Genomic DNA, 7991 nt, shown 5'->3' on the forward strand with positions numbered 1-7991 from the left:
AGAATTTACAATAAGATCTGATAAATGGAGGAAGGAAGACAAAAAAGAGCAAGAAAACCTAACTACCTGCATACTGTAAATTGTCACTGGTATTCTTATGCTCCCTTCAGACCACTGAACCCTTTTAAAAGAATAGAGGTACAGTTTATGACATCTGATGCTAGCTACAAACTGGAAAGTTTGGAAACTGAATCTCAGGATCTGTGCCTACTGAAGTCTGACTAATGTTTTGTGTCTTTGTTACATTGACTTGATCTCCAGTTCAAATTACAGCTCAGAAACTGAGACCATAAAGAGATAAAAGAGAAGTTTATCTGTATCAGACATAACCTTTGCCTCCCTTGTGCCTAGTCTCTCTCTGGGTGAATTGGCATAGCTCGACAGGATGTGAGTGAAAAAGGAATAAAATATTTCCAGATACTTTACCTATACAAGAACCATCCTTGCTCAATTTACCCTACTTTTGTTTCTCTTTTGTTTTCTACCAACATTTGCAAAAACTGTTTCTTTTTGCTGACATTTCAGGGAGACTTTTTTTAATAGACCAGTTTTAGATAAACTCACTACATAGCAGAAATAATGCATATGATTTAACTGATGAGTCACATGCAACAAATAATGAATTATGGATAGTAGAAGTCGAAAGAGAAGTCACAAGCCTAATGCAGCATTTAAATCCTGTTTGCAACATCAAATGAATGTGCTTACATTCAGTTCTTTGCATATTTGCCAACAAACTGGCAACCTTTCTGGTTTCTGTGACCCAGAAAGGAACGTCACTGATTTCCCTTTGCTAGTTCTTGCTTTCCATACCTTGCTTTCCAACCTATTAAAATAAAAGGGAGAAAAAAAAGATAAATAGGAAAACATAAGAAACAAAGAATCAATAAATGTCCTTCAGGTGAAACTTTTAAAAGGGCAGCCATTGGCCAATGCACAGAGACCACCACAGCTGCCAGGAATTGCCAGCGTTGCTGAAAGACTGAGCCCAGGGAGGAAGGAGCAGGTGCCTGTGAGAGGCAAACTGCTGCAGCCCCTCTGCCCCCATCTCTGTGGCCCCATTGCCTGGATGAGGCACGTTAAAGGCCATGCTTACACTGTGTTTGTCTTGTGGTTAAAGGTACAGTTTTACTTGCCGAAAGCCTTGTTTCGGCATTTCTCACAAGTGTTCTGATCATGCATATTAAATTCATATGTGGGCATGGGTAGAAGAAACATGAAGCACATTTTGATTGGTTGCAGTAGAGTCTGAGGCTTGGAATAAAAGTGTCACTGCAAAATTTGTTATACCCCTACTCTGGGACCAAGACTATATGTTTTATGTATAAAGCAGTCAGCCAAAATAGTTGCTTGCTTTTGCACCTTCTGACATGGAAATTGGTATGATACTGATCTAACACAATCTTTCTCTTCAGGATCACACAGCTCAACATCTGCTCTGCACATACCAGCCCCTGTCTCTCTGACCCCAGAGGCAGAGCTGGCTGATGCAGGGAGTGCATTTAAAGCAAAAGCAGGGAGGCAAAGTTGGCTGGCATTGCTCCTGGATCGTACTGTGTCCCTGATTACCTCCTCTCCAGACTGGCTATCAAGCCAAACCCTTTGCCATCCCTTTTTCCCAGTTCCTTCACTTCCAGCCAGTTTCATTGCCTGTTCTTTCTCTTGTTCTTTGTCCATGGTTTATTCCCTTCAGCTGTGGCTTCCTTTCCTCGCCCAGACAAAATTATGACGGTCTGTTCTCTCCTCCCTCCTTTTACTTTTTACTAGTGGATCAATCTGCAGTGCAAGCCCCTTGCAGCAAACACTGCCTTACTGTGAGTTTGTGCAGTGCCCACCACACAATTATCCCAATGCAATCTGAGCCTTCTTGGTGTTGCTTAGCCAGCCCATCCACTGTATGAGGAGAGCACTGCCCTCTCTCCTGTGGATGTAACAAGGTGATTTTGGCCCCTACCGTCTCAGAAGGCCCAGCTGAAATCACATGTCGTATGGGAGCTGCCTGATGACGACCATCATCTTCAAGGAGTAATTAATTCTGTGACAAAATCCCTTAAGTCTTCACCTCTGCCTGTTACCCTCTCGCTCTTCTGCAGCTCCATGGCTTTTCCACGCTACAGCTCCAACAGCCAGTGGAGCCAAGGTACTGTGTATTTTCTCATCCATGCCTTTACAGGCTTGGTGGAAGCCACATATATAATTTCCTCACACTCCTAGGATTGGGATGCTGAAGTGGCATAGGTGGAGCAGGGAAGAGACACCCTGTTTCTCACAAGTGAGCAGAGCTGTCCTAGGCTGGTGGCCTCTTTCTGCTCTGGCTTGTGAGGTTGTTGCCTGCTGCCTCCTCCCCTGCCTGAGGTGAGGGAGCTCCCTGCCTCTTCCAACAGCCCCAGCCGGCCCAGCTTGCCAGAGCAGCACAGGGAGACAAAGGCTGGCAGTGCCTTCCCTGCACCTGCAAGCTGCAGGGCCACCGCTGCCTCTCACCACACAGCACCACGTGCTGGCGTGGGCTGCTGCTCATCACCTGTCTGCAGACTTCTGGGCAAGACGTGGCCTCGAGTGGGACTTCCCAGGCTTGCTTGGGGAGCCTGATGTCAGCTGGTGCAGAGGAGATTTGGAGGCTGCCTCAGGGCTGAAGAGGCATCTGGCCACATTGTAGGGAGCTGAGCAGGGTCTCTCCCACTCAAACTCAGGAAGACAAAGCAGAGCACTTGAAATTCCCATGTGTTCCATGTCCATTAAGTCAACCTAGGTAATGTTTTCCTGCTAATTTCCTGCTAATACTCTGCTAATGTGTTGGGGTTTGGGGAGATCTTATGGCAAAGAAGAATGCTGGGAATGGGTCTGTGGAAATGGTCCCAGAGAGCTGATGTTCATGTAGAAGTGGCAGAAGGATGTCTCCTTCCCTTAGGCCCCTTACAAAGTGCCTTCTGGTCCTTTGCAGGCACCTTGCTCCAGCTCGCCATCCTGCCCCTGCAAGCAGCTGCCTGGCTTACTCTTACCCAGGGATCGCTGTCACTTCATTGTGAGGAGACAGGAGTTTTAAAAGGCTTCTGGAACCTCTGTTTGCAAAAGAAGTTCCTCCTACCCTCTGCTTCAGTCTAGCCAGCAATCAGAGGTTGCAGTAGGAAGTAACATGGGCACCTCTGCCAATCTTAGTGATTCTGTACTTTGCGGGGCAGAGAGTTTCATCCCAGAGCTGCCTATGCAACCTGCTTTAAGCCCTGGCTCAGAGCAGTCAGCAACCCATGAAGGTGCCTGCTAACAGAAAAGCCATGGGGAAGTGAGTCTGGGTACTATTTATAAGGATAAGCATTATTGGCAGCGAACCACACTTCATGTGCAGCATTTGCTCTCACTCACGACATGATGTCACTCAGCCTGTGGCCTTATTCTGTAGTGTAGGAAAATGAATACTTTTGGTCAGTACTAGTCAGCTGATCCATTCCTATTTGGAGGCAAATTTCATGCTGGAAAATGAGTGTGTAGTTAGTTGGCAGAAAGGAAACAAAGGCAAAACTTTACTACACAGAATGTTTTTATTGTTGAAAATTATGCAATTATAATAAGCCCAATTCATTAGCTCTCTTTTAAAAGTCACACACCTTCAGAGATAACAATCTACATTTTAATACCATTTCTATGTGACTTGGTTTGACCTGTTTTGCTAGAAATAATAATCCTGCTCATGAATACCATCTGCCCATTCAGACTGCTCATGTACCAAATAATATCTTCAAGTCTGGAGCTTACAGCTTTAACTATCACATGATACACAGTCCCATGCCTCTTAATCAGAGCATCAAGTGATTTATTCAATGTGCTTTTTTATTTCCTGCCACGGCCTGCACTCAGAAGTTTCCAACAGCTCGAGGCAGCCAGAATTCATTCTTGGGGCTGTCTACTTTCTGACCAACAATGCTGCTATAAGCAGCAGCGTTTTCTGCTTTATCTTGCTGTATTTGCTTCTCTCCCAGTAAACTTCTCCTTGTAAAGCTGGTCTAGTGAAAGCTCATGGTAGGGGGGATGGAACAAGATGATCTTTAAGATCCATTCCAACCCGAGCTGTTCTATGATTCTACAATTCCCACGCTGTCTGATGAAGCACACAATTCTGCAGTGAGCGCAGCAAGATCTTCTCTGGCTTCAAAACCTGCTTTAAGAAAGAAGATCATTTATTTGTATCCCACCTGGCCCAACAGGACCCTGAACCAAGGCCACACTTCAGGCAGTACTGCACTGTAAATGTAAGAGAGAAATTGACAAGATTGCATGAGTAACACTACATGATGTTTCCATGTCACATTGCTACAGAAAAGCTCAGCTTGTAATGTATTTGGCAACTGACTTTTTTGTGTTTATGTGGCCATGGCCTGAAAACAGCATCTCGTAGGTGAGCCATGGGTCAATCAGTACAGCACTGAATGCTTACTCCAAGCTTGCTTTTAAGACAAGCAGCCACACTGATTTAGACATATAGAGAGCATTCATTTAGTCAGATTTTCTATTGGAAATGTAACTAGCTCTAGTTAACCAAATTTGATCTGATCACCAGACTTTAAATCCAGCATTTCTGGGTTTTATTCTTAAAAGTTCTTATAATCCTGTAAGCTAAGGAAGCACGTCACTCACTCTTTCCTAGGGCAAACAGTGACCAAAACTACTGAGAAAAATTTTGAAAAGCTTGATGTTGACCTCCTGACTTGTAGCCTGTGATTATAATCACAAGACTATCCTTTCTCCTGTTTTAGTAATAAAAAGAAACAACAAAAACCAAAGACTGAAATGAAACAAAAATGTCTCTTTTGTTTGAAAGTGTTTAAATATTAAGGATGTGTATTGCTGTTTGTTGTTATTTTAGGTCACGATGAAGTTAAGGAAGGAAACTTTCTTAGCATCTCCTTTCAAAATCTCCCTGAATGTAGGTGCATGATTTGATTCTGGCCATTTTATTGCAATGACAGCTTCCATCTGTGACTGAGTTGCACTGTGTTTCTCTTACGGCTGTGCAAGCAGAATGTTAGGAGCTGTTACACTGTTCACTGGATTGGGAGGGAGGCTGTTGTGAGAGCAGTGGAGCACAGAGCCAAAGATACCATTACCAGCCTTTCTTGACTCTTACATTACATTCTGCATTTTTGTGTTTTAGGTGGAACACTGGAGAAGAAGAAGAAGCAGAACCCCCTGGCATGAGTCATTTGTATATCCTGTGATTGTGGTTTTGTTTTACCATCCTGCCAAGATATAGATTAGAATCCTCTGAAGGATGACTAAAAATTTTTGTATGTTGCTGCTAAAAGAGCATCAGCTGTCTACATTAGTATGATCTTCTAATTTTTGTAATCTTTCTGATTCTTCTCCTAGAGGTTTTGTGTTAACAGGAGCAGACATCCAGCTTTCTTAAACGGCCTAGCATTGCTACCACTGGCTGGGACAGCATTAGTGCTGCTGAGGTGACGCTTCTGGTGGCATCCAAAGTATTAGAACAGGATTTCCTGAGCATATTCAGTACAAGTAGGATGTGTTAAAGCAGCTGGTATGTAGAGTGCATGCCACATGGGAGAACCTCTGGTCTCCAGCATCACCTTGTGAAAAATATGTATTCAAGAACTGGCCTGGTAAGGCAGCACCAGTGTAAGCAAAACGGATCTAACTTATGCACTGTAGAGATATTATTCCAGATGCAAGAGTCTTTCTTCTGTCTCCATGGTGTCCATATCAGTTCTGTCTATAGTCATGGTGGCTTGGACACCAGTCCCAGACACCTGAAGCTTTTTCTAAGTTTTCAAACAGGGGCCTTGTTGTACAGTGGGAGAGGATGGAGTATGTAGTCTGCTGGGCTACTCCACTCAGTCCCCTAGTGCAAACACCAGTCTGAAGTTCTTTTCTTAGAAAAGAAGGTGATGATCAGCTTTCATTTCCTACTGGTCATGAATAGTTGAGAGATGTCCGAGTTGATTTCAGGACATGACAGGACTGTGTAGGAAGAGCCAAAATCTCAAAGACATCTCCCAGATTTCATGATGTTGTCATCAGACACCTTCTAGCAGCAGCCTGCCAGGACGGTTCCATGCTGCACCTGAAACAATTCTTTGTGACCTCTTTTAGATCCAGACTCTGACCAAAAACTGAGGTTCTTGGGTTGCAAAATGAAGACTAGCAACTACAAAACTGCTGGATGGGGAAATGAGTGTATCTGTGTCTTCATCAGGAGTTTGGCACCACTGCACCTCAGATCCGGCAGCTGGAAAAGGATTCATCTGGAAACTTCTATGTTATCCTAGGCAGTATTGCCTGGACAGTGGCTTGTGGCTGGGAGACCTGCAGTGGGCATTGCTGCAGTGTTTGGAAGCAGAGGTGAATGGTACAGCAGCACTCCTGGAAATGCTGATAGATGAGCTCCCCAAGAAACCTCAACAGGAGCTTAGTCTGATCCTCTTCCCCAACAAGTCCTGAAGAACAATAACCTAACCTGATCTGCGGTAAAGCAGGTATTAGAGAGCCATTGTGGATAGGGCTGGGGCATGAATATCACATGAGAGGACACACTGCATACAATAATGGTCCATCCAATCTCTTTCCACTGGACTACATTGGAGCTATTGTTGCCATCTTTGTGAGCATCTGACTGAACATCTACAGGAAATATTGATGAAAATTGCTTTTGGCCACTTGTGTAACCACATGTAGTATTACTGGTGTTTTCAATTAACTCTCTTATCAGGATGAAAGTTAGTAGAAATTGCTGAAGAAAATGCTTGAATAAATTCCTGTAACCAATAACTGACATCTGATACCAGGTTTTCCTCGGGAAAGGAGCTGGAACGCATGAGATAAGTAAAAGTTATTTAGAGATATAATCACAAAAATTGTAATGCCCCAGTCAGGAAACTAGTACAGAGAGAATCCAGTACCTGCTCAGGTAGCAGTAATTTTTTAATGTGGTATTTGCAATGAGTATCTTTTAAGGGCAAATCTTAACAGACTCCTCTGATTAATTTTATTTTTCAACCAAAGCATAGATGTACAGACAGTATAGTTTGTAAGTGTAATTAATGTACTTGTTGGAAAACCAAGTGTTTTCTGTAATAGAGCCAACCAAATACCTAGTGCAGTAAAAACTGATGAGCTATGTGGTATTTTACACCCCAGTAATGTTTTGGTATATAGCCACAACTTCATTCAAAATGAGTATTATTCACTTTGTTTTCTCTTCATTGCCAGTATAAAATGCTTCAAAAGAAAATCCCAAATACCCTGGACTGTGAAGTACGCACAGTGCTAACCTGAGCTAACAAGAACATCCTGCAACTAAAAAAAGAAAGAACAGTCTTCTGAGCATCAGAAATAAGGAAAGAAGCAAGAGCTATGATCATTATATTAAGCTGTGCAGCCAGTTACTAAGTGCTAATCAATAGACACCGATTTAGAAACAAACATAAGTCCTTTCCAGTAACAGGAGTAAGCAGAGGGCTCAGAAATAGCATAGCAACAAACCTGCTCTCTCTGGAGGAAGCCATTTCCATCACTCAGGCTCCACTGCCGTCAGCTGTGACACACGCAGGCCCTGGAAACGGTACTGCTTCAGCACTGAGTGCATGCAGCATTGAGGCTTTTCTGCTCCCAAATTACACACACTTGCCCTCTTATCTGAGCAGAAATGTCTGTTTAAAATTGTACTCAGCGTAAGATTTATGTCCTTCCTGGACTGGAGCCAGCAAGTGACAAATTGACTTTGTCCAATATGCAGAAAAACTTGTAAGCCTGACATTTTCACTCTCTGCCAGAGGAGCATTTCCAGACTTTCAAGTGCTGCAGACTTCTGGACCTACATCAAGTGCTTGTGCTTGTCTTCCAGTATGGTGGGCACACGCTCAGGGTGAGCAGGATCTAAACTCTGCCCTGGCTTTGGACCTCTGCACTCCTGCCCAGTGTGTGCTTCCTCTGCCCACAGCAGTCACCTACCTGAGAAAAGAGACCCCTCTCCCCATGCC

General features: G+C 43.7%; 1 long non-coding RNA gene across 1 annotated transcript; it reads left to right on the top strand.

The window, feature by feature from the left end:
* Positions 1-4827: 4827 nt before the first annotated feature.
* On the top strand, positions 4828-6777 carry LOC125324221. Its single transcript, XR_007202870.1, has 2 exons — positions 4828-4918; positions 5147-6777. It is a non-coding gene; the product is annotated as an uncharacterized LOC125324221 (long non-coding RNA).
* The last annotated feature ends 1214 nt before the right edge of the window (positions 6778-7991 follow it).

The sequence above is a fragment of the Corvus hawaiiensis genome, chromosome 3 (assembly GCF_020740725.1).
Source record: "Corvus hawaiiensis isolate bCorHaw1 chromosome 3, bCorHaw1.pri.cur, whole genome shotgun sequence".
Taxonomy (NCBI): Eukaryota; Metazoa; Chordata; class Aves; order Passeriformes; family Corvidae; genus Corvus; species Corvus hawaiiensis.